The following is a 27507-nucleotide window of genomic DNA, read 5'->3' as shown; positions in this document are numbered from 1 at the left end:
CGCTAATTGCATGCCCTGCTTTCACTTTTGATTAGTGGGGGGGGGGGGGGGCGGCATAACTCTGTCCCCTGAGCACCAATCAACACAGGGGAAGCAGCGTTAGAAAGGGGACAACGGCCCCTATGCAGCACTGTCTCTCCTTACCGCAAGGTACAGCAGTCTCTCTGCCCCCTCCCCCCTTGGAAGGCAAATAGAGGACGTTTACCCCATCTACCCCTCTAATTCATTTATTTATGCGTTTTTGGATAGCGCATACTTTACTTGAAGGTGTTCGAGCGCTTCATAATAGAACCAGTTACATTACATAAGGACTTCAGAGTACATGAATTACATAATAGATACGAAACAGATAAACTCTAAACTCACATAAGAATGGTAGTAAGTACATATGTGTACTACAGATACTAGTGGTAAGTAACGTAAAGTAGTGGTAAAGGTACTCTAGGGGAAGGAAACTCACCAGAACACCAGGGAAGGGCTTCTTTACTGTTTAGTGGAAGGGGAGTGCCCCCCCCCCAGCATGCGCCTTTGCTTCCCCCCAACTTTAGGAGTTGTGTACCGACAACCCACTATCCACGCAGGGAATATTTTTATTCACTCCTTAAGAGGGGGAGATGCTGCTGCCCCATGCCTGTGCTACCCCTATGTCCACCAGTACAACAGTCTTTCTGCCCTCTCCATCCTCCCGGGGAGTGGCAAGGGGGAGTTTACCCCCAATCAACCCCTCCTCCCCCACCAGGGGTGGGGGTAGAAATCCGACTAGATACCAGGGAAAACGTGTTTGGAAACAAAATAAGGGGAACAGGCAATGCTTTAAATGGGCTGGCATTGTCCTGTACTGAGTACCAGAACGTTTTTATTTTGAGAGGGAGAATACCTGCACTTCTCAAGAAAAACGTAATACTTTTAATTGGAGAATAGCGGCACTAACAGAGTACCTGCACTTCTATTTTTCCATTTCAGGCAATGGAAACAGGCCAGCAGTCTTTCTGACCCTCTTTCTGAGCTGAACTCAAGTGTTCTGGGTACCTTTGAGCCTAACCACAATAAAGCAAGCATACCCAGAACAGGCTCTCAATTATGGGAGCCAGACATCCACATCAATGAGCCATTTTACTCATTTTTAGGATGATTCCTATCCCAATAGCTGGAGTGAGGACCCCGGAGTAGGATTTTCCAAAAAACAATGGGATAGCTTCACCACCCTATCCCCCAGAGAATGCTCTAGGGGGGTGGCCCTTTTTAGGTCTCGCCTGAGCCAGCGCTTTAGCTTTGCTCTGGCGAGAGCTATAGAAAGCGGGATTTGGAAGTGCAAATGAGTGCTTTTCAGGCCACCAACTACAGTGCATGTGCGCCGGGCGCGCGCACCATTTGGCAGCCTGCTGATCACTTTCGCGGCCGCTTTGATGTTCTCAGTGAGCTGCGCGGCCACTAAGGACATCACAGCGGCCGCAAAAGTGCTCACCATATGCCAGCCTTCCCTGTGTTGCTTTAGCACTCTCCGACCCCCCCCCCCCTTCCATGTTCTTTTGTGTCTGCAGTTACTTTTGAAGCTGGAAGTGCTATAGTGCCTATACTTGCTAACGGAGCAGTGCTCTTCCACCCTTAGAATCTTCAACTGTAGTGCCTCTATAAACAAGCATTGGCATAGCCAATAGGTCTCGTTTTTGGGACCTTATAAGTATTTAGTTATGCAACTGTTGCATGGCTAAACACTTATAAGGTCCCAAAAGCGAGACCTATTGGCTATGCCAATGCTTGTTGTAATTAGAGGAACCATTCAGGGACGTCATGAGGAGTGGGGGATCCTAATAGCTAAAACCCTGTACATCTGCCCGTGTTTTAAATTCTGTCATTTATTAATGGGTTAATGGGTAGTGTAAGGTTGATTAAAAGCAATTATTGAACACTTGAGACACCATTATACAACTTGTGTCCTGGATCTCTGACATATTATCGAAAGACACATTATCGAACTACACAAATATCGCATCAAATATATCGACAGCAAAATTATCGACATTGTATACTTATTTAAGAAACTACACTAATATCGACACTACAATATCGTAATACAATTATATCGATCACACAAAAATCGCACACATAAATATCGCAATACTAAATATCGACATAAGTAAATAAATATAACACATGTCACAAATATCGATAACCAAAATATAGACATCAATATTATCGTTTTTTTTTAAATATATCGACAATTCTAATACTAATAAAACCAATACTTTAAACAACATAAATACAATATTTTACGAAAACATACATTTTCAAATGATATTCTTCTTAAACATAAACATAACATTTATAACGATCTCAATATTTAACAACATAATAAAAAAACACTGAAATAATTATCACATTGGCATTTCGAACACATTTAAAAAAATCTTTTTATATATAATTATTTAAAACTCTCCTCCTTTAAAACTAAATATACTCTTACTTAGCATTTTCCATAAAAGGAAACCAATTAACTAAAAAAAATTCAAGCCATCCAATAGAAAGGCCACATACAGAAAACAACCAATAACATTCCAGAAACAATTTAAAACCACTATATAAACCAATTAAAACAAGTCTTCTACTGTGCCTTAAACCAAAGCATTGAACGAAGAAGAAACTCTGCTAAACTGAAGAAACCTACATCCTACTACTATTCTAAAAACGTAAGTAAATAATCTTTTCTAACTAAACTGCCAAATTAAACTAAAACACTAATTTATCTTTACTCAAATAAATAACTAACTTATATATTCCATCTCTTTATGTTTCCACTACAGATATTACTCAAAACAGCTAAAGAAAATATTGAAGATTGCCAGAAAAGACTCACTAAAAAGTAAGTATACTATCAAAATACTTTATAAAATATTAATTAAATCCTACTCAAACCCCAAAACATCCTAAACCCCTAAACAAATCCATGTTCTCTTTTTTAAGTTTTTAAAAACCTGTATAAATTAACACCTATAGTCTATACCACTGGGCATGAGGGAAGGCTCTGTTTGGTTAGGGAGAGGTTGGGCTACTGCATCTTATTTATTAGGGAGGAGGGGCACATAGTAAGAGGGGTAGGGGACGGGGGTACATTGACATGTGGTGGGGGAGGGGGGGGGGTAGAGAACTGGGTGAGAAGGTTGTTCCTTCTCCTGAATAATTGGTCTTGATGATAAATGTGTGGTACTTCCGGAACAGGTGAAGGCGGGGGAATGTTTGTTGAGTTGTTGATTTGTAAAACAATAAAATACGTTTCAACCAAAAAAATATAGTCTATACCAAACAGCAATACCACCCCACTTAAAAAACTAAACCAACCAAAACAATATATGTTCTTTAACTTTCAGAGACTACATCAACTAAACAGCATTTTGTCTACAAAGAACATCTTCATTCAAATAAAACCAAAAACACTTGGTAAGTATATATAAAAAAGTTGTTTGTTTCCTATTTTTATAGAAATATATAAAGTACTATTGCATATATTTTCATATACATTTTTTCCAGATTTCTAACACATCACGATGACAGAAGAAGCCCAATTTATAACTTCGCAGAAAGGAAAATTCCTATTGTGTTATATGGGTTACACATACACCCAAGAAAAGCAGACGGACCGAAAAGTGAACTGGAAGTGTTCTAAATATTATTCGAACAAATGCTACGGACGAGCAACAACAAGAGAAACAACTGTACTATATACAAGAGAGCATAACCATCCACCCAATCTCTCTGAAATAGAAGTCAGATCAACCCTTGAAAATATCAAAGAATTAAGCACTGGTTCACAAACTGCTACAAGTGTAATCCTAAAAGAACTATTACCTAGAGTGCCCAAAGAAGCAAGAGGCCAATTACCATCAATTGCTTCTATAAAAAGAACTATTGCTAGGACCAAAAAAGCAACCACGACAACTATACCATCCCCTAAAACTTTTCAAGATATCATCATTCCACCAGAATTAACTATCACCCACAATAATGAACCTTTTATTTTTTTTGATAACAAAAGCACAGAAAAAAGAATAATAATGTTTGCTACTGCAAACAATATAACTAAACTCCAACAATGCCAAACATGGATGATGGATGGCACCTTTACAATATGCCCAAAACCATTCTACCAGCTTTACACAATACACGGTCAATATCACAACACTTCCATACCTTTAATTTATGCACTATTACCTAACAAACAAAACAACATATAATGAAATGCTAGGAAAACTAAAACAAGAATCAAATGATTTTTACCCTCAAAGAATTATCATAGACTTTGAGCAAGCCATGATAAATTGCATTCTAAAACTGTACCCCCATACAGCTATCCAAGGATGTTACTTCCATCTAAACCAATGTATATGGAGACATTTACAAAAATCTTCACCAAGGCGACGATCACGATCCTGTAAAAACCGGGTACGAACCGTCAGACGGAGCATATTCTCCGTCCGACGCGTACCCGGTCGTCAAAATTTACAAACATGGAATTACGATTCGCACGGGAACACCATTTCCGTACGAATCGTAAAAAACCCCGACCGAACAAAATAAACCTACAAATGCGATCCGGGAAAGCGCCGACCTGACGTCGGGACGCTCGCAGCCTGCCATTCACGAACCAGGAATTACGATTCGCACCGACGTCATCCCGCACGGTGAATATTTTCCGGCTGCCAAAAACTGCCGGGAAAGCAGGACGACGCGAACAAGGACTACCAGTACGCGACGGACAGACAGGACGACACGAACAAGGAGTACCAGTACGCGACGGACAGACAGGACGACGCGATCAAGGAGTACCAGTACGCGACGGACAGACAGGACGAAGCGATCAAGGAGGACCAGTACGCGACGGACAGACAGGACGACGCGAACAAGGAGGACCCGTACGCGACGGACAGACATGGACCCGAACCTACGTGTCATCCCGGCCCTCATAGCAGTCGACCTCCTCTACAGGTTCCGACGCAGACGCCGCAGAAGGTCAGAACAACTAAGGGAGGGGGGAAAGTGGGGTGGGGTGGGGGTGGCAGGACCAGGGCAGGCCACAAACCCCCCAACAAAGTCACACAGCACACATGCCCTGGACATACCTGACTCCCATGCCCTGGTCACTACGAGGGGGTGGGGGCGTGTCCAGCTAAGCCAGCGACCGCCACAACGGAAGTCCGTCACGACGCGAACCGGCAACACAACCAGACAGGTACGTCCCGTACCCACGCCTGAAGAGCGTGGGTACGAGTCGTACCACGCCCACACCCACGTCACCCCAACAATGGCGGGACGGCTTGTACCCACGTGGCAAAGGCCTGGGTACGGCCCGCACAAGCATCACATAGCGTGGGGACGGATATGTACGGACCCTACCCCCAACCCTTATGCATGGAGCGTACCCCCACCCCAACAGTGTAAGTACGACCCATACCCCCACCCGCGTACGTATGGAGCGTACCCCCACCCCAACAGTGTAAGTACGACACGTACCCCCACCCGTGTACGTATGGAGCGTACCCCCACCCCAACAGTGTAAGTACGACCCGTACCCCCACCCGCGTACGTATGGAGCGTACACCCACCCCAACAGTGTAAGTACGACACGTACCCCCACCCGCGTACGTATGGAGCGTACCCCCACCCCAACAGTGTAAGTACGACCCGTACCCCCACCCGCGTACGTATGGAGCGTACCCCCACCCCAACAGTGTAAGTACGACCCGTACCCCCACCCGCGTACGTATGGAGCGTACCCCCACCCCAACAGTGTAAGTACGACACGTACCCCCACCCGCGTACGTATGGAGCGTACCCCCACCCCAACAGTGTAAGTACGACCCGTACCCCCACCCGCGTACGTATGGAGCGTACCCCCACCCCAACAGTGTAAGTACGACCCGTACCCACACCCGCGTACGTATGGAGCGTACCCCCACCCCAACAGTGTAAGTACGACCCGTACCCCCACCCGCGTACGTATGGAGCGTACCCCCACCCCAACAGTGTAAGTACGACTCGTACCCCCACCCGCGTACGTATGGAGCGTACCCCCACCCCAACAGTGTAAGTATGACCCGTACCCACACCCGCATACGTATGGAGCGTACCCCCACCCCAACAGTGTAAGTAAGACATGTACCCTCACCTCGAATGCATGGAGCGTAGCCCCACCCCAACAGTGTAAGTACGACACGTACCCCCACCTCGAATGCATGGAGCGTACCCACATCCGTGTATGTCATGAGCGTACATATTGTGAAATTGGAGAGGTGGGTGCAGAGTCCTCCCAGCAGTGCCCTGAGACAGGAGGGGTGGGGGCCTATCACTCCCAGCAGTGCCCTGAGACAGGAGGGGTGGGGGCCTATCACTCCCAGCAGTGCCCTGAGACAGTAGGGGTGGGTGCCTATCACTCCCAGCAGTGCCCTGAGACAGGAGGGGTGCGGGCCTATCACTCCCAGCAGTGCCCTGAGACAGTAGGGGTGGGGGCCTATCACTCCCAGCAGTGCCCAGAGACAGGAGGGGTGGGTGCCTATCACTCCCAGCAGTGCCCTGAGACAGTAGGGGTGTGTGCAGAGTCCTCCCAGCAGTGCCCAGACACAGGAGGGGTGTGTGCCTAACACTCCCAGCAGTGCCCAGAGGCAGGAGGGGTGGGTGCAGAGTCCTCCCAGCAGTGCCCTGAGACAGGAGGGGTGGGGGCCTATCACTCCCAGCAGTGCCCAGAGACAGGAGGGGTGGGTGCAGAGTCCTCCCAGCAGTGCCCAGACACAGGAGGGGTGTGTGAAGAGTCCTCCCAGCAGTGCCCAGAGACAGGAGGGGTGTGTGCAGAGTCCTCCCAGCAGTGCCCAGAGACAGGAGGGGTGTGTGCAGAGTCCTCCCAGCAGTGCCCAGAGACAGGAGGGGTGGGTGCAGAGTCCTCCCAGCAGTGCCCTGAGACAGGAGGGGTGGGGGCCTATCACTCCCAGCAGTGCCCTGAGACAGGAGGGGTGGGGGCCTATCACTCCCAGCAGTGCCCTGAGACAGTAGGGGTGGGGGCCTATCACTCCCAGCAGTGCCCAGAGACAGGAGGGGTGGGTGCCTATCACTCCCAGCAGTGCCCTGAGACAGTAGGGGTGTGTGCAGAGTCCTCCCAGCAGTGCCCAGACACAGGAGGGGTGTCTGCCTAACACTCCCAGCAGTGCCCAGAGGCAGGAGGGGTGGGTACAGAGTCCTCCCAGCAGTGCCCTGAGACAGGAAGGGTGGGGGCCTATCACTCCCAGCAGTGCCCAGAGACAGGAGGGGTGGGTGCAGAGTCCTCCCAGCAGTGCCCAGACACAGGAGGGGTGTGTGCAGAGTCCTCCCAGCAGTGCCCAGAGACAGGAGGGGTGTGTGCAGAGTCCTCCCAGCAGTGCCCAGAGACAGGAGGGGTGTGTGCAGAGTCCTCCCAGCAGTGCCCAGAGACAGGAGGGGTGGGTGCAGAGTCCTCCCAGCAGTGCCCTGAGACAGGAGGGGTGGGTGCCTATCACTCCCAGCAGTGCCCTGAGACAGGAGAGGTGGGTGCCTATCACTCCCAGCAGTGCCCTGAGACAGTAGGGGTGGGTGCCTATCACTCCCAGCAGTGCCCTCAGACAGTAGGGGTGTGTGCAGGGTCCTCCCAGCAGTGCCCAGAGACAGGAGGGGTGGGTGCAGAGTCCTCCCAGCAGTGCCCAGAGACAGGAGGGGTGGGTGCAGAGTCCTCCCAGCAGTGCCCATGGAACGCAAAGGGTGGAGTAGTCACAGATACCATGCCCACAAATGTCAGTCAGGTGCACAAAGACCCTGCAGTACATGTACCACATGTGTGCGAGGCTGGGAGTATACGCATGCATAGCGCAGAAAAGAAAACATGTACACATGAAGTCATGTCAATAGGCCACATACACAAGTACAATGACTACCAAGGATGCCACGAATGATGCAGGTGGAGACATCGCTCAGCATGCATGTGCAAAGGTGAAGGACTACGTCACACACCCAGCTAATGGACACACAGCTCTGTGCCAAAGTCAGGGGACACCCTGCAGGGAAGAAGTTAGGGTACACAGAGGAAGGAATACACCTTGGGACAATTGCAACATGCAGCAACTGCTTACATGAATGGAGAAAGCTAGCTAACACCGTGTGATGGCACACAGATCCCAGGGTCCCCCCTATGAGCAGCACACTACTACATTTCCCACACACCCAACACATGACCAACACCCACAACCATGTAGCAGCCCCACCAACAGCAATGCCAGCAATGCAGGAGTGTTACAAGGGCAAAAAATAAATAGCTTTATTCAGCATGACCAAAAAACTAGTATGACGTAAGTCCAAGATTAACAAAGGCCATAGGGCAGTCCAGGAGTCCCAGCTGGATGGGGGACACAGTGGGATGCGTGTCCCCTAGCTTGCCTGCACAGTTACAATCCGTCGTCTTCCACAGGGGTGAGGGCATCATGTGGGGGGGAAGAAACAGGCACCGCAGGGACAGGAGGGTGAAGGGTAGGCGTTGTGGGTGCAGGGATGGAGGACTCCACCACAGGGGGTGGGGCAGGGCCAAAGGCGGAGGCCAGGATCTCGCTGCACACCTTAGCAAGGTCCTCCAGGGACTCCCCTGCACCCGAAGGAACCACAGGCCCCAAGGAGGGGGGGGGGGTCAGAGGGATGGGTCGCAGCGCCACTGGGGGAGGGTGTGGACAGGGGGGGGGACTCAACCACCCTGACCGAGGACTTCCTTGACCGCTTGCGTGGTGGCGTCACTGTGGGGCTCAGGGACAGAGCGGCCATGAAGGAGTCTTTGGGGGAGATGTGGCCAGGAGAGCTGAGGGGAGGGGATTTGGAGGGAGTGGATTGGGTGGAATGCGGACGCCCACTCTGGCTGCGTGTCAAACGTTTGCCCCCCGACCCAGTGGGTGTGCCTACTGCACCCTGTGTGTGCGTGTCAGGAGGTGTGCGGCGGACCTTCCCTGCTGGTGTGTTGCCTGTGTCTGTTGTGGTGGGTGCATGCTTACGTCTGGCTGTATGTGGGACAGGCATGGGAGTGGGAATTGTGGAAGGAGCAGGGGTAGGGGGTGGGACGTAGCGCTGCAGGAGACCCACTGCTGCAGTCAGTGTGGAGTCTATGGACCTCAGCAAGTTGCGTTGGTCAGCCTGCGATGAATGAATGCCCTCCAAGTATGCCTCCATGTTGTTGAGGACCTGGCTGTGGCCATGGAGGACATTAAGGATCGCAGTCTGACCAATCTGCAACTGCCGCTGGATGTCCACAGACTCAGCATTGGCGGCAGCAGTGGAGACAGGGGCAGGGGGTGCGGTGCCTGGCAGGAAGGAGACATGTGGTGACCGGGCACGTTGGGAAGGGACACGAGCATGTGGGAGGCGGCTGATGCCAATGGAGGGGGCGGTGCCAGATGTAGGGCTGCTGTCAGATGGTGGTGCAGCCACCGCCCACTCGGAGAGATCATCCTCGGACCCGTCAGCTTCATAATCCGTTGTGCCAGTCGACAGGTCCCCGGGGTCACTCTCCTCCGCCTCAGTCCCACTCGAAGTGCCAGCCCCGATGTCACCGCTGGCACTGGTGCTCGGTCCCTCCGCGCCGTCTGTGTCCATGTCTCCCTCCGTGTCCCCCGACGATGCTGTGGGCAGGGTGAAGAGACAGAAATTAATCATACACCTGTATACATATGTCACATGAGTCAAATCTACGTAGGTTACAGTGCATAGCCTGAAACAAAGGATGAGTCACAACTACAAAACAAGGTACATATGTAGGCCCTGCAAGACACAGTTGTGTGACCCACCATGCCATGGAAAAACTATGGAGAGCATGACACAATAGCAAATGAGATGACATGGTATTCTGACTGAGGAGCAAGGCCCTGGGGACAATACAGCACTGCATCTGCACCACACAGCGTGGCAGGAAATTGGGATGAGCCAGGAACTAGAGGCACATGCAGCATAGGTAATACTGAGAACATGCCCACCTTGACTGGCACGCTGCACCTTGAGTGTATGTCCAGACAAACATCACACACTGGCCAGTCCGAGCAAGGTGATGACAGTTCTTGACATGTAGGCCATGCCCGCCCCACCCACCCCCTACATGAGACAAATCTGTGGAGACACAGGAAGCACTTACATCTCTTAGTCTGGGTGAAATACACATGGGATGCAACAATTCAAGATTGCACACCAAATACCCAAGGTGCGCCTGTCCTAATAATAATCTACAAATGGGCATCATCAGATGATTGCAACAAGACACACAGGCAATGGCCACCGTGAGTATGTACTTTGAAAATCAGGTCAGGCTGGACAGTGGACACTTGTAATACATCTCACGTCAAGGAACATGGTGCCAGGGGACAATGGCACAGAGCACAACCTATGCTGTAGACACAGAGATTGTCGACATACTCGGATTACACACATGATACCTAGGAAAAGATGCCCCTGGGGACAGTAGTGGCCACACAACTCCATGCTCCTGAATGGGAATGACTGCAACACACGCTAACATCCCTGCACTATGCCTAACGCACACTCATGCACATCATGTCACAGGCCACCACATGGGACATGCCTGCTGGAAGGCCTGGCACTCGAGAGATTAACTCCCATGTCTGGACTCAGCATTAGTGCCAACTGACATGGAACCCACAAGTCCAGAACTGGACAGGGCACAGGCAAGGTCACAAAACCTGTTACACACCACCCCCACACATGATGCTGCAGGCATTGTACACTTGGAGAAGGTGTCAGGCTACATAACCTTGTGATGGAGTGACTACACACAGACCAGGGAACACATTGCAAGGAGGGGAAGGGAGGCAGGAGAGCACTGCAATACTGTGGGGAACAGGATCTGCACAGCACCATAAACCCTGGAAGTGTATCCATGGAACAGTGCACTTACAAATGCTGGTGAAACACAACAAACACACACATGTGCCTACCCCCTTCCGGCTGCTGCATGTCCTGTAGACACCTGTCCAAGTCAGAAAAGACCACCGCCAGCACACGTTTCTGGATGTGGGAGAGACGGCGGCGCCCGCGGTTCTTGTGGCTCTCAGGTGAGTCCCCCAGCAGCACCCGTGCGATCCTCCGCGTCCAGCACCGGATATCCTGCCAGCGTTTCCTTACCTGGGACAGGTGCCGCCTCCGACCATCCGCACTCCTCACGGCGCTAACGGCGTCCAGCCATATCTGCTCCTTGGCAGAGGCGTCTACCTGTGAGGATGAACAAGTGACACTACATCAATACACCTTGCACATGTCACGTGGACACAGATTAGAACACATTTGCTGTTTACAACAAGGCATAGTGTGCATCCAACGCATTGCAACTTTGTCATAGGGACATGATCCTCTGGGGGAAGGCCAAAAGCAGTAGGTGCCATTGAAAGGACACAGGTGGAATGAGGGCAACTACACAATCAATGAGCCAGGCTCACACTGTGCATCACACCCACCCCTCCTGTCTCAGGGCACTGCTGGGAGGACTCTGCACCCACCCCTCCTGTCTCAGGGCACTGCTGGGAGTGATAGGCCCCCACCCCTCCTGTCTCAGGGCACTGCTGGGAGGACTCTGCACCCACCCCTCCTGTCTCTGGGCACTGCTGGGAGTGATAGGCCCCCACCCCTCCTGTCTCAGGGCACTGCTGGGAGGACTCTGCACCCACCCCTCCTGTCTCAGGGGACTGCTGGGAGTGATAGGCCCCCACCCCTCCTGTCTCAGGGCACTGCTGGGAGTGATAGGCCCCCACCCCTACTGTCTCAGGGCACTGCTGGGAGTGATAGGCCTCCACCCCTACTGTCTCAGGGCACTGCTGGGAGTGATAGGCCCCCACCCCTCCTGTCTCAGGGCACTGCTGGGAGGACTCTGCACCCACCCCTCCTGTCTCATGGCACTGCTGGGAGTGATAGGCCCCCACCCCTCCTGTCTCAGGGCACTGCTGGGAGGACTCTGCACCCACCCCTCCTGTCTCTGGGCACTGCTGGGAGTGATAGGCCCCCACCCCTCCTGTCTCAGGGCACTGCTGGGAGGACTCTGCACCCACCCCTCCTGTCTCAGGGCACTGCGGGGAGTGATAGGCCCCCACCCCTCCGGTCTCAGGGCACTGATGGGAGTGATAGGCCCCCACCCCTACTGTCTCAGGGCACTGCTGGGAGTGATAGGCCCCCACCCCTACTGTCTCAGGGCACTGCTGGGAGTGATAGGCCCCCACCCCTACTGTCTCAGGGCACTGCTGGGAGTGATAGGCCCCCACCCCTCCTGTCTCAGGGCACTGCTGGGAGGACTCTGCACCCACCCCTCCTGTCTCTGGGCACTGCTGGGAGTGATAGGCCCCCACCCCTCCTGTCTCAGGGCACTGCTGGGAGGACTCTGCACCCACCCCTCCTGTCTCAGGGCACTGCTGGGAGTGATAGGCCCCCACCCCTCCTGTCTCAGAGCACTGCTGGGAGTGATAGGCCCCCACCCCTACTGTCTCAGGGTACTGCTGGGAGTGATAGGCCCCCACCCCTACTGTCTCAGGGCACTGCTGGGAGTGATAAGCCCCCACCCCTACTGTCTCAGGGCAATGCTGGGAGTGATAGGCCCCCACCCCTCCTGTCTCGGGGCACTGCTGGGAGGACTCTGCACCCACCCCTCCTGTCTCTGGGCACTGCTGGGAGTGATAGGCCCCCACCCCTCCTGTCTCAGGGCACTGCTGGGAGGACTCTGCACCCACCCCTCCCGTCTCAGGGCACTGCTGGGAGTGATAGGCCCCCACCCCTACTGTCTCAGGGCACTGCTGGGAGTGATAGGCCCCCACCCCTACTGTCTCAGGGCACTGCTGGGAGTGATAGGCCCCCAACCCTCCTGTCTCAGGGCACTGCTGGGAGACATCAGGCATTCCCCCCCCCTGGGACCCCCCCCCTACAGTACATAGCATGTGTGTCACACCTGGACACAATGGCAGAAGTCACAGTCACTAAAAAGGGACACAGTCTGTGCCAGTGGACACTGCACTCACCTGATAACCTGGTCGCCCATACAGCATGGGGTACCGTGGGAGGATCACATCCACCAAAGCCATGTTCTCCTCCAGGGTGACTGGCTGTGACCTCTCCACAGCCCTTGACATGGTTCCAGGGAATCAGTAGCAGCAGCTGGGTCGTGGAATACAAAGATGTGCAGGCAAGTGCTCCCTCATGGGACCTGGCTGCCTTATATCTGCCTTGCTGGCCCATCTCATGCACAGGAGTACAGAGTGATTGGTCACTCACATTTGCATCCTATGTTTCCTCCAATCCCTTCAAACCTAGCAGTCTGTGGGTTCTCTATCGGTTTCATTCTCCTGCATGATGTCAGCCCCCCCAAACACATTGCAACAAAGTAGATTATTTCCAACAGACTTCTGCTGTGCACCTTCCAGAACAAATTCAAAATTTGAACTTGGTCTCCATGACAACCAGCATGCATGTAGGCCTTAATACTTGTCCCTCATGTGTCCCCTATGTAATTTGGAGCTTCACACACAGGTACGGTGCGTTCCGGGGCCCTGGGCACCCCAAATGCATTGCAACGGCCCGTACACGCGTGCCTACGTTCACTATCACTATGGGTGTCCTCGCGTATGCGTACAAGTAGTGATAGTGAGCGTACAGGCGTGTGTACGGCCCGTACCACTACGAGTATGCATACGCGAGGACACCCATAGTGATAGGGAGCGTACAGGTGTGTGTACGGCCCTACCACTATGGGTGTTCTTGCGTATGCGTACACGTAGCGATAGTGAGCGTACAGGCGTGTGTACGGCCCATACCACTACGAGTACGCATACGCGAGGACACCCATAGTGATAGGGAGCGTACAGGCGTGTGTACGGCCCGTACCACTACGAGTACGCATACGCGAGGACACCCATAGTGATAGGGAGCGTACAGGCGTGTGTACGGCCCTACCACTATGGGTGTTCTTGCGTATGCGTACACGTAGTGATAGTGAGCGTACAGGCGTGTGTACGGCCCGTACCACTACGAGTACGCATACGCGAGGACACCCATAGTGATAGGGAGCGTACAGGCTTGTGTACGGCCCTACCACTATGGGTGTTCTTGCGTATGCGTACTCGTAGTGGCACGGGCCGTACACATGCCTGTACGCTCACTATCACTATGGGTGTCCTCGCGTATGCGTACTCGTAGTGGTACGGGCCGTACACATGCCTGTACGCTCCCTATCACTATTGGTGTCCTCGCGTATGCGTACTCGTAGTGGTACGGCCCGTACACATGCCTGTACACTCGCCATCACGATGGGTACACATACGGCAGCACTCCCATAGTGATATGGGAACGTACACAGGCACTCTTAGCAGCAGTACGGCGGTTTTCACACATCACAGTGGTGACAGGCGGCACACAGGTAGGGATAGGGCGGACATACTTGTCCATGGATGGACAAACTTGTCCATGGATGGACATACTTGTCCATGGATGGACATACTTGTCCATGAATGGACATACTTGTCCATGAATGGACATCAAGGCATCGTCTGTGCATTACTACATGTGTGGGGCATAGGTGTGACGGGCTGTGATGTGGCCATTAACGATAATGGGGCAACCCAGTAACCCTCAGAACCTGGGTAAGATAGTGTGTGCAAAAAACAATCGTTCTGTCGGAAAATGAACGGACTAACTTAATGAGTACTGAATACACTGTAAATTCTCAAGGACACACACAGACCATAAGAAACGGGACAGAATCCAAGTCTCTTGATAGAATGATGTTAATTAATGTATCAAAAACACCAAATTATTTACAGGGTAATCCAACCAAAAAACACAGAATATGGTGAAACAATTAGTGAAACAGTGATACTTAGCACAAAACACATCACATTTAACGAATATGTACAATGGACAATACATAAAAATAATCAACAAACAAGGTCCTATTTACAATACATAAGCCACTTAAGGGTTCAAAGTTTCCTCGTTATCTAAGTGGATTTGCATGTGACGCATAGGACATGTAACGTCGACGTTTCGACCCTAGGATAATTGTGCCAATTATTACGCATCAGGTTGGGTCTTCATCAGGACAGACAGGGTTGGGGACCTGTAAACGCAAGGAATATGGTGTCAGGGCCATGTGTGTGTTACATGTAATGGAAATATTTAATTTCCCAATTACCAACAATTGTCTCACCTGGGGGACCAATGTAAATTATAGGAAAAGGATTCCTGTTGTCGCAAATGCAGATGGCCAACATCAAATGTTGAGATACTAGTTCAATCCTGCAAAAGATTTAAGAGGAGGAACTGGTTTAAAACCTGGATAGGTTGCGTTGGAAATGGTGGAAACATACCATCAGTTCTCTCACCTGGGGAACCTATTTAAAATATAGGAAAAGGATTCCTGTTGTCACAAATGCAGATGGCCAACATCAAATGTTGAGATATTAGTTCAATCCTGCAAAAGATTAAAAAGGAGGAACTGGTGTAAAACCTGGACGGGTTGCGTTGGACATGGTAGAAACATACCTGTGTGCACATGAGAAGAACATACCTTTAGGACGGAGATATGATTTGGAAGGGAAGTGGTGCTGTCTCTACAATCGCCACAAGCTGAAAGAACAAAGAGCAAAGGGGTGTTTGAGTAATTAAGGCCGATTAATCATTTAGGAATAAGACGCCTCTATCAGTATCATTTACTCGTGGAACGACGAATAATTACGGAAGAGGCGGTGGTCAAAACCACCAACACCTAATGTAAGATCTATGCTACAACTACCACAAATTCATGGACATCACAAATGCGGTCACTGCAAGGTTTGTCCGAACTCCAAAGTGGGTACTAGCTTCGATCATTTGGGAAAGACGTATTCCCTGAACCACTTTTCAAATTGCAACAGTCAAAACGTGATTTATGCAATCAGATGTCCCTGCAAACTGATATATGTAGGCCAGACTACACAAAAAGTGAAAAACAGGATCCAACAACATCAGAGCAGGATCAAATGTAAATCCCTTGGGGCTCCACTGGTAGAACACTATACGAACAAGAGACATACACATCTAGACCTAGAATGGTGGGTGCTCGAGAAGGTCACATTACACAGAAGGGGTGGTAACATGGGCACCTCTCTCAACTTTAAAGAGTGTCGTTGGATCCATCTTTTGGATGCCACCAATAGTGGGCTGAATGAGCATGAGGAAACTTATTTGCAAATGAGCAAACTTTAAATCTTATTTTTGATCTCGTGGAAGATTTAGCAAGAGTCATACATAAAGGAATGTCGCATAAAGCATGCTGTGTTTATATCTATGTTTACACTCTTTAGCGTAACCCCTGCCAAGGCTCACTTATCTCATGCTGACATCTCTGGATATGTGATAAATATGTGCCTGTATTGCGAACCTGTAAAAGTATGACTTGTGCTAGTCTAGCTCTGTGTATATGTTTTCAAAAAGTAATGTGTCACCCAATTATATATACGGGGTGTAGTATGACTTCTGCCACCACACGTGTCATGTGATTTCAGAACTATGTCGTGTTTGAGAAACATGTTATAAGGCAATTTCATAGCACATCCGCATGAACCACCTCACTGGTTCCCACATGGACATTGAATGTAAGAATGCCCACATATATTAATTCCCATTTGGATGGGGTTCACTATATCTTCTGCTATTACAACTTTCATGTGACTGTTGAATCAAGTCAAGTTTGAGAAATACACTATAAGTAAAGGCTACAGCGCTCACATCGCGTTTTCGTCAAATGTACGATGTATATAAGAATGTTTAAATATGTTAATTATCATGCATTCAATACCACACGAAATCATCATTACTTGTTCAATATAAATAAATTCATTTGTTTCCGGCGTGTTTCCTCCCGTTTTAATAAACATCGGTCCCTTCAGTTCGTCATTACTTTGCTGGAGCCCGCCCTCAAATCCATTCCTGGCTTTCCTCTTTCTGCTGATTCACTCTAACAGCCGCGCGCCCATGGCTTTCCACTACGTCATATAGTTAGCTCAGGGCGGGAGCTCGCTGTCAGTTGCAGCTGAGCCGTAGACGGAATCAGATGTCCATTCACGGACTCCAAGTAAGCCGACATCGCGCCGTCGGACTCATCGATTGAACGCAGTACACGGCCACAGCGCTGGTCAATTAACAATAAGCTAAGATAGATTTGTTCCTTGTGGTGCCTTAAGGACTCGGTCCAGTTTAAAAAGTATATATGGCAATAGTCGTCTTTACCTATAAATTGGCATCAGGTTTATCATAAAGTTATACAACTAACGCTCCACCGCATTTGTGATACTTTGCGGTTTTTGGTACCAGGCACCTTTGACTTTTATTATTCCATGTACGGGGGACAACTTCCCGCCCCAGTTTAATTGTTACAATATCTATACACGGCAACACCGTTCGTTATTTACTAAAATACGCCGTGATACATCGGTCCATTGCATTTGTTTTCACGGACTTGGTTTAGTAAAACAGTATACTTGGCAATACCACCAAGTCAACTTTACTTATTTATTCACGCACTACCATAATTGTGAAAGATTGCGCTTTTGACACAATGCACCTCCAGTTATTCTGTGTGCGTCTGATAAATTTTACGTATAACTGCGACACCTGGCGCTTTGACTTCAGTCCCCTTTGACACTTGATTATCAGGCGTTTGGGTGATATACATTACTTCGTGGTTTTGACCACCGCCTCTTCCGTAATTATTCGTCGTTCCACGAGTAAATGATACTGATAGAGGCGTCTTATTCCTAAATGATTAATCGGCCTTAATTACTCAAACACCCCTTTGCTCTTTGTTCTTTCAGCTTGTGGCGATTGTAGAGACAGCACCACTTCCCTTCCAAATCATATCTCCGTCCTAAAGGTATGTTCTTCTCATGTGCACACAGGTATGTTTCTACCATGTCCAACGCAACCCGTCCAGGTTTTACACCAGTTCCTCCTTTTTAATCTTTTGCAGGATTGAACTAATATCTCAACATTTGATGTTGGCCATCTGCATTTGTGACAACAGGAATCCTTTTCCTATATTTTAAATAGGTTCCCCAGGTGAGAGAACTGATGGTATGTTTCCACCATTTCCAACGCAACCTATCCAGGTTTTAAACCAGTTCCTCCTCTTTAATCTTTTGCAGGATTGAACTAGTATCTCAACATTTGATGTTGGCCATCTGCATTTGCGACAACAGGAATCCTTTTCCTATAATTTACATTGGTCCCCCAGGTGAGACAATTGTTGGTAATTGGGAAATTAAATATTTCCATTACATGTAACACACACATGGCCCTGACACCATATTCCTTGCGTTTACAGGTCCCCAACCCCGTCTGTCCTGATGAAGACCCAACCTGATGCGTAATAATTGGCACAATTATCCTAGGGTCGAAACGTCGACGTTACATGTCCTATGCGTCACATGCAAATCCACTTAGATAACGAGGAAACTTTGAACCCTTAAGTGGCTTATGTATTGTAAATAGGACCTTGTTTGTTGATTATTTTTATGTATTGTCCATTGTACATATTCGTTAAATGTGATGTGTTTTGTGCTAAGTATCACTGTTTCACTAATTGTTTCACCATATTCTGTGTTTTTTGGTTGGATTACCCTGTAAATAATTTGGTGTTTTTGATACATTAATTAACATCATTCTATCAAGAGACTTGGATTCTGTCCCGTTTCTTATGGTCTGTGTGTGTCCTTGAGAATTTACAGTGTATTCAGTACTCATTAAGTTAGTCCGTTCATTTTCCGACAGAACCATTGGGCTGTGATGTGGGACATTTCTCCTGGGCCGAGAAGGCACCAGATGTATGATGAGATGTGTACAGATGTACTGTGTGACGGTGCAATGTGTGCCAGGCATGCCCTTGACTCCTTTGACATGTGTGCATGTCGTACTGCACACTTGGGGTGAGCGTCACTGGCATGGCACGGACACCAACACACGGAAGTGTCCCCTGATGCCCGGTACAGGGGTTACCACACCTGACTTGTCACTACCCACGGTGCACAATGTGACTATGTCATGTATGTGTGGGGGCTTCCCATCAGGTTGATGTTGGAGCACCCTCAAAAGCTGCAGCTGTTGCAGCAACCAACATGTGTCTGTGTGTAGATTGACATTGCACACTGTTCCGCACACCATGCCACATGTGGTATCGGATGTGAGGTGCACATGTATGCATGGGACACGGAGTAGCATGACAAGGACATGTCTGCATCCTCACAATGAATGTGTGGTGAGTCATGACATGTGCACCTTCATGGCAAGGTGTGTGGGCTGTCCTAGTGTAATGTCATGTGACCTGTGGCTCTAGTGTTCCGCTACCAGTCTCTGCAATCGGCATCCTACTTCTGCTGATGTGTGGGCGTATGTCACTCCTGTCTTGCGTCTGGCTGTTCACTTGCACTGGGACACAGCTATTCCCATGGCATGGCATGGGGAGGTTCTCAATCTCCGTGTGTAGCTGGGTCTTGGTAGGAGTGTCACCTTGCATCCATACATGTCCTGGGCATGTAGCACATACCTGACTCCCTATGTAGCATATGTGTATTGACAGATTAACATGTGCTCAGTACATATGAATTGTTGTCGTAGTGCACTCACTCTTCCTTGTCACTTCCAAATTACTGCAGAGCGCCGCCTCTTGCCCGACCAATTCCGGACTTGGCTGCAATGCGGGAGAATGATCGGATCCGGTGCTACCGCTTCCCACGACGGTTGATTCTGGAGTTGACGGTGAGACTGGCACCACACCTGCAACCGCAGCACAGGTATCCTACGGCACTGACACCCCAGCTGAAGGTAATGGCTGCCCTACATTTTCTTGCCACGGGTACCTTTCAAAATACCATAGCTCATGTTGGTGGCATGTCCCAGAGCATGTTCTGCCGTGTGCTGCATGATTTCTTAGAGGCCATGTTGATTCACCTGGATGACTTCATCAAGTTCCCAACCCCTGAACAGTTGACTGCGGTCAAGCGTGGATTCTATGCCCTGGGAGGGATGCCCCATGTCATTGGGTCCATAGATGGGACACATGTAGCTTTGGTACCACCACACGCACGGGAGGTGGTGTACCACAATCGGAAGCACTACCACTCCATCAATTCCCTTGTGGTGTGTCAGTCCAACATGGTGATTTCACATGTCTGTGCTCGTTTTCCAGGATCAGCACACGATGCCTACATCATGAGGCGTAGCAGGATGCCTGAAATGATGATGCAGCTGCGCAACGAAAGAGCATGTGTTGTTGGTGGGTACAGTCTGTCTGTCCTGTATTTTCCATAGCCTACCAGCATGACCGCTTCACCACTTCTAACAATGTCCATGTGCTTCCCATGTAGGGGACGCTGGCTATCCCAACATGCCATGGCTGCTCACACCTCTCCGCAACCCCATCACGCCGGCCCAGCTCCGCTACAACACCGCCCATGGCCGGACAAGGCGAGTGATAGAGAGGACGTTTGGCCTGCTGAAGAGCCGATTTCGGTGCCTCCACAAGACCGGCGGCGCGCTCCCATATGCCCCTGCGAAGGTCTGCAAAATCTTCATGGTCTGCTGCATGCTGCACAACATGGCAGTTGAGAAAGCTGTGCCACTCATCCTGGATCAACATGACGAGGACCATCCACCCGTGGAGGACGAAGGGCTTGGCAATGGGGCTAGTGATGTGGAGGATGTGGAGCCGCAAGAGGACATCCGGACTCGGCTCATACGCGACTTCTTTGCTTAGTGGTGAGTACCAGTGTCTGAGTGTGCACGCATTGGTCCCCGTGTGGCATGTGTTGTGATGTGTGTCTCAACCTGCATGTATGTCACGTGAGTCAGAGGTGTGTGTGGGTGTGTCACTGGAGTGATGGTGGCAGTGATGGTTGTATTTCCCCAGTCATAATTGTGACCTAGCATGTTGTCATCCATACATGTGTCGAGTAAATGCACATGCAAGTGGCTGTGCTTTTTGTGGCTGACTTCTTGTGTGTCTCTCTTCCCCAGGTACTTGCGCATGCCGTCTGCTGGTTGCATTGTTGTGGCACTGCTATTCCTCATGGACACGTCATCGTGGGCTGACTCAGCGTTACAGGCACGGACACGTTTGGAAGTCTCCATAGGGTAAGGGATGCATCAGGGGTGTATTGGGTGTGGCAGTTGTTCACGATGTATGCACACTGCCCCTGTCGATGTTTGGTTCCTCTGCAGCCATGTGGCATCACCATGGGACACGACATGCAGCTGTGTACACCTGAATAGATGGTCTGCCTGGTTGCCAGTCATCAGTGATGGGATAGTGGATTGTGATGATGGCATCAATGTGTGTAACACTGCCCTCGGACACATACGGTTAGCATTGGCTTGACATGGTGTGGGACTTCCATATCAGCGGATCAATGGTGTATGGCAGTCTCTCCGTGAGCAGCTGTGGGTGTTTAGCTGTTAGCCGACAATTGTGTGCCAGTTCCATGGCTAACACGCATTTGTGCTGCAGAAGGGGGGTGCCAGTGTTGGACCCACATGTTACTCCACAAGATGTGTTCATGTGTACTTCAAGTTGCCTCTGCAATCCCGAACACATGACTAATAAAGGTGTCCCTATGCCTCCAAGGTGCCTCTTCTCAGTCAATGCTGGTGTGTTGCCACGGTGCATCCAGCATGTCTGGCATGGTTTTCCCTGATAGTGGCTATGTGTCGATGTGTCGAGTAGCAAGATGCAAGCTGTGTGTGTGGGCTGAGACTGTGTATTGGGCATGATGTCCATGAGTGTGTGGGTATTGTGACATGTGCCATCCCCATGCATCCAACGTTGGCCAGGCCCCCATTCTCTGCATCCACCGGACTCAAGCTTGCAGGACATGGTTCTGCCACCTGTCTACACATACGTGGGTGCCCCCCAGGACACTGGACATAATCCCTGACCTCTGCGCATGACTGTTGCTCTACTCAATGTGTCTGTCAGCACGGTTGTGCGGCCACCCCCTCAGCTGGTTGGGCCCATCACGGGTGTGTATGGTGCTCCATGTCTGTCTTGCCTAATACACTGTGACCCGTGTGTCCTGTGCCAGACTCAGGCCCCAGGGTGTGGATGGTTGGAGTCAAAAGAGAGCTCAGACATGTTTAGACTTTACAACACACATGTAAGGTAATAATGCAACCAGCAGGCATCTTCTCTTCATGGTGTGAATTTTTATTTTGGGGGGGGGGGGGATAAAGTGAGGGGCTTTCCGGGAGTTTGGAATCCAAAGTTCAGTAGGGGAGTTGGTGTCCTTGCCATTGGAAATCCTCATAGTCCATGCCACAGTCTTTGTCAACATTGGTCAGACAGTGACCAGCAGGGCCATGTGGCAGAGAATGTCTCTTGATGCTGTGATGCTGTTGCTCCAGTGGGCCAGGTGCCAGGCCAGGTGTCCTGGGAGATGGTGATGTAGCGCCGACCCTCACGGTCCTTTCCGTGGACGACCCGGCCTCCTGCGGGGACCCTCAGCAGCAGGCCGTGACGATGTTTGGGATGCTCCGTCGGATGTCTCCTCCTCCTCCTGATCCCTCCCTGTGGGTGGTAATGTTCTACGCCGTCTGGCACAGGGAGGGTTGCCCATGTTGTCGGCCATCCGACGGAGTGTATTGTGAATCCCCTGGAACACCGTCACTTGCTCAGCCTGTCTGTCCTCCATCCTCCGTTGGTGTTGCAGTAGACAGGCATGTAGCTCCGCATGTTGCTGGGCCTGCTGGGTCTTGATCCCCTCGAGGACGGACACAACCTGGGCCAGGCCCGTGGTGTCCTGCCGGTATGTGTCCAGGATGTTACGGACATGGGAAAATACCGGTTCCCCAGCCTCCGCCGTCCTCCACTCCCACCACCCCTGCCCACTTGCACCTGGCCTGCCCTTGTGGGTACATCGGGTCTCCGGGACTCCTGAGGGGTGGCATTGGCGTTGTCGCCTGCCTCCTCCTGGGTGCCCGGGACACCGTGTCCCTCCTGGCCAGCCTGGCTGCATTGTGGTGGTGGGGCAGGGATCCTGGGTGTCTCCTGGGATGTGGCAGGAGTGGGGGTGGTGGTTGGCACAGTTGTACCTGACGCAGGTGCTGCAGGTGGTTGGACACCAGAGGGGCCAGGTCGGTCGGGGTCGTCCACAGAGTGGTGAGAGTCGTCGCTGCCGGTGGGATCGGGCTCCCGCAGATCCGGGTCCTGTGAGTCTTCCCCCCCAGTGTCGGGGGTGAACCACGACGTTGACCTGTGTGTGAGAGAGACAATGTTAATTTTGGTCCATGCAACATCCATGTTTCATCAGTTTCAAAGTTAGCACTTTTCCTCTTGGAATTAGGATCTGTCTTGCATTCCACTCACAGTGCACTTGTGCATGGGTGTGTCCCTTGGGCACCACTTTGGCCCCTTTAACTATGTGTGGCACAGTCTTACTTGCTGCGTCAAGTGTGACTGCAGTCAGCAGTGGAGTGGGCAGGTGTGGCGAGCCATGCATTGGCGCCTTCCGTGTAGCACTGTACATGTGCACATGGAGTGGATCCACACACTTATATCATGCAGGTAGCTGTCGTTGTGCTCGTGAACAGGTTGTGACATGGCCCTGTGTTTTGCCATGGTGAAGAGGGGGGGTTCTGGCACTGGCCACCCTTGGCTACATGCACGCAGTCTACCTGCTGACGAGCAGACATTCCCACACACCACACGGCTGATTTGCTCTCCCTGTGTCTCCCTCCCTCTCTGTCCCCCTCTCCCTCCCTCTCTGTCCCCCTCTCCCTCCGTCTCTGTCCCCCTCTCCCTCCCTCTGTGTGTCAGCCACCTCCCTCTGTCCGTGTCCCTGTGTCTCCCTCCCTCTCTGTCCCCCTCTCCCTCCCTCTCTGTCCCCCTCTCCCTCCCTCCGTGTGTCAGCCTCCTCCCTCTGTCCGTGTCCCTGTGTCTCCCTCCCTCTCTGTCCCCCTCTCCCTCCCTCTCTGTCCCCCTCTCCCTCCCTCTCTGTCCCCCTCTCCCTCCCTCCGTGTGTCAGCCTCCTCCCTCTGTCCGTCTCCCTGTGTCTCCCTCCCTCTCTGTCCCCCTCTCCCTCCCTCCGTGTGTCAGCCTCCTCCCTCTGTCCGTGTCCCTGTGTCTCCCTCCCTCTCTGTCCCCCTCTCCCTCCCTCTCTGTCCCCCTCTCCCTCCCTCTGTGTGTCACCCTCTGTCACCTCAGCCCAGCTTCCTAGACACACACTTTTTCCAGTCCTTTGAATGGCCCTTGGCTTGTTGATGTGAGTTTGTTTCTGATCTCCAGGCACCCATTGGGTGTAGTGTCTGTGTGTGCGCTGCTGCTGTGGTTGTGTGTGCTGCCACTCTTTCACAGTGTTGGCTGTTCATTAGCTGCTGTCATGTGCAAAACAGTGCCTTCACCCCCATGTGTTGATGCAAGGCGTCCGCCATTTGCTGGCGAGTCTTTCCTGTGTGGGGACACACTGTTTGTCTGGCTGTGACCTGGGCCATATGGGCAGAGGGCATTGTTGTCTGCTTCTGAGTTGCACTATGTGATTTTTGGGGCCCACCCTCCCGCCATCCGGGTTACCGTGTCATGTGTTGGTGTCTTTTGTGGCCTGTGACTTGACATTGTCCAGCTGGGTGCATGGGGCATGGTGGCGGCAGTGGCATGTGCGTGTTCATGGAGTGTGGTTGAGTCATGCGATAGGTTGGGGTGGTTGCGGGACTGTTAGTGATTTTGGTTGTGAATGAGGTCCCCCCCATGTGAGGTGCGTTGTTCGTATACTCACCCGGGTCTCGGAGTCCTCCTAATCCTTCGACTGCCTCCACCGGCTGTATGGCCATCACCCTCTCCTCCCAGGGCTGGTAGTGTACGGGTCTGCGGGAGGGCCCTCCTCCAGTGGCGTTGGCCTGGTTGTGTTCCTCCAGCATCTTGGCTCGGACCCTCCTCCGCAGATCGTACCACCTGGCTTGGCATTCCTGCCTGGTCCTTCTGGTGTCCGCAACAGCATTCACAGCATCGACGATGGTCTGCCACATGGCTGTTTTTGCTGCAATGCTGGTCTGTCTGACCAATGTTCCAAAGAGCTGTGGCTCGACTCTGAGGATTTCATCAACAAGGACCTCCAACTCACGGTTACTGAACTTTGGATTCTTGTTAGTGGGCATGGTGAGGGGTGTGGGTGTGGATGGTGGGGTGTGTGTGTGGATGGTTATGGGTGTGTGGGTGTGGTTGTGCAGGTGTGTGTGTGTGAATGTGATGAGGGGGTGTTTGTGGAGGTGGTTGTGTGAAGGTGTGCAAGTGTAAGGTGTGGTGAGGCTTGTAGTATGGTTCTGTGGTGTCTGGCAGCAGTGAGTCTGTTGCAAAGGCTCATGGTTTGTGTGTGTGGGCCCTTTTTATTGGTCCATTGGTGGGTGTGGCTGTGTTTGAAATTTGGGTGGGTGTGTTATAAGGAGTGGTGGTGTTTTGGGCCTCTGTTTGTTTTTGGCAGTTGCAGGTCAGTGAATGTGTTTTTTTAGTGTTTGTTGGCCATGTTTAGTGGCTTTGTGCCATTCGAATAGTGTATTCTTGTGTTGTTTTGTTTTGTCCTGGTTGTGTACGTGCGTTTTGAGCGTGTGTACGGTGTGTACATGGGCCATTTGGTTGTACGGTGCTGTCCTTGTGTGTGGCTTGGTACGACTCGTACATGCGGTTGTGATGTTGGGGCCTGGGGTGTGCTCCGTACTTAGGAGGTTGTGTTGTGGATGCGACGGGAACGTACTTGGGTGTATATCGACGGTGGTACGACACGTACAGGGGTGGGGGTGCGAATCAAACGTACTGGGGTGTACATACATGGGGGTCGGACACGTACAGGGGTGGGGGTACGACTCGAACGTACAGGGGTGTACATAGACGGTGGTACGACACGTACAGGGGTGGGGGTACGACTCGAACGTACTGGGGTGTACATAGACGGTGGTACGACACGTACAGGGGTGGGGGTACGATTCGAACGTACTGGGGTGTACATAGACGGTGGTACGACACGTACAGGGGTGGGGGTACGACTCGAACGTACAGGGGTGTACATAGACGGTGGTACGACACGTACAGGGGTGGGGGTACGACTCGAACGTACAGGGGTGTACATAGACGGTGGTACGACACGTACAGGGGTGGGGGTACGACTCGAACGTACTGGGGTGTACATAGACGGTGGTACGACACATACAGGAGTGGGGGTACGACTCGAACGTACAGGGGTGTACATAGACGGTGGTACGACACGTACAGGGGTGGGGGTACGACTCGAACGTACAGGGGTGTACATAGACGGTGGTACGACACGTACAGGGGTGGGGGTACGACTCGAACGTACTGGGGTGTACATAGACGGTGGTACGACACGTACAGGGGTGGGGGTTCGACTCGAACGTACTGGGGTGTACATACATGGGGGTCGGACACGTACAGGGGTGGGGGTTCGACTGGAACGTACTGGGGTGTACATTGACGGTGGTCGGACACGTACAGGGGTGGGGGTTCGACTCGAACGTACTGGGGTGTACATACATGAGGGTCGGACACGTACAGGGGTGGGGGTTCGACTGGAACGTACTGGGGTGTACATTGACGGTGGTCGGACACGTACAGGGGTGGGGGTACGACTCGAACGTACTGGGGTGTACATAGACGGTGGTACGACACGTACAGGGGTGGGGGTACGACTCGAACGTACTGGGGTGTACATACATGGGGGTCGGACACATACAGGGGTGGGGGTTCGACTGGAACGTACTGGGGTGTACATACATGGGGGTCGGACACGTACAGGGGTGGGGGTTCGACTGGAACGTACTGGGGTGTACATACATGGGGGACGGACACGTACAGGGGTGGGGGTTTGACTCGAACGTACTGGGGTGTACATACATGGGGGTCGGACACGTACAGGGGTGGGGGTACGAATCGAACTACTGGGGTGTACATAGACAGTGGTACGACACGTACAGGGGTGGGGGTTCGACTCGAACGTACTGGGGTGTACATACACGGGTGGGGGTGTACATACACGGGGGGTACGTCTCGGACGTACGGGGGCGGGGGGGAGTGTTGGGCACGTATGCGGGCACATGTCTCCATGGTTGCTATGGGAGTTCGGTGCGGACGGTGTTTTTTCCATACGGTTGTAAGATCGGACGCACAGGATGGATCGTGATTCCTCGGTCGGACTTCACCTTTCACATTTGTACGGTAAATAGTCCGAGGACGTGTCGGACACATTTTCCGACCCGAGGACGTGTGGGAAATCATTCCCGATGCGGTTCGTATGGACTTTTTACCATGCGAATCGTGATTGCCAGTTCGTACGGCACTTGTACGATTCGTACGGTAAAAAGACCGGATACGAGTCGCACGGGGAATTTTTTTACCGGATCGTAATTGGCACCCTAGTGTAGAATATGCCACTAACATAAGTTTTGCACATCAAATAAAACTTCTAACAG

This window comes from Triturus cristatus, chromosome 2_2 (assembly GCF_964204655.1).
Source record: "Triturus cristatus chromosome 2_2, aTriCri1.1, whole genome shotgun sequence".
In the NCBI taxonomy this organism is placed as follows: Eukaryota; Metazoa; Chordata; class Amphibia; order Caudata; family Salamandridae; genus Triturus; species Triturus cristatus.
This window is presented reverse-complemented; position numbering follows the sequence as displayed.